Raw genomic sequence first — 770 nt, 5'->3', positions numbered from 1 at the left:
ATCAATGTAGGACTGGCTGTTGGGTTGGTAATCGAACCATCAACCACCTGATGTATGCTGACGATTCTGTCCATATAGTGCTGGTCTGCAGCAACTGTTAAGGGTTTGCTCTCAGTATGGGTTACAGCATGACATTAAATACAATGCAAAAAAGAGCAACTTCATGATTGTTAAGAGTAAAGAAGACACTAAATTATCTTTTCCTGACTTCACTCTGTCTGGCAGCATCCTCCAGGTCACTGTTGAGGTCAAATATTTGGGACATTACATCACTGCTGACCTGTCTGATGTTAAAGACATTTACAGGCAGCGTTGTACTCAATATGTACAATATTCTTCTTCTGAGGTTCTCCATGTGCACAGCATCTGTCAAAATTGCACTTTTTAAAGCATACTTTATTCTAATGTATACAGCCAACCTGTGGCGGCATTACAGGAAAAGCAGTATGAATAAACTTCAGGTCGCTCATAATGATGGCATGAGGATGCTGCTTAGGGTTCCCCGATGGTGTAGCGCCAGTCAGATGTTTGTGAATATATATTTTTTTTTTCTTGATTTTATATACTCCAATAATCCCAGTGTGAGGTTAAGGGTCTTGCTCAGGGACCCAGAGTGGGAGTCTGTGGGAGTGAGGAATCAAACTCACAATCTCAGGATTCAAAGCCCTATGCCTTAACCACCAGGCCGCCACTCCCCCTAATGTCAATAAATGTCAATGTACCAACCTGCGCTTCTGTGCTTCGAAACATTCTGCACAGATGTATGTGTA

Source organism: Cyprinodon variegatus, unplaced genomic scaffold (assembly GCF_000732505.1).
Source record: "Cyprinodon variegatus isolate N-32 unplaced genomic scaffold, C_variegatus-1.0 Scaffold803, whole genome shotgun sequence".
Lineage (NCBI taxonomy): Eukaryota > Metazoa > Chordata > Actinopteri > Cyprinodontiformes > Cyprinodontidae > Cyprinodon > Cyprinodon variegatus.
The sequence above is the reverse complement of the archived record's forward strand: the minus strand, read 5'-3'. Positions refer to the sequence as shown.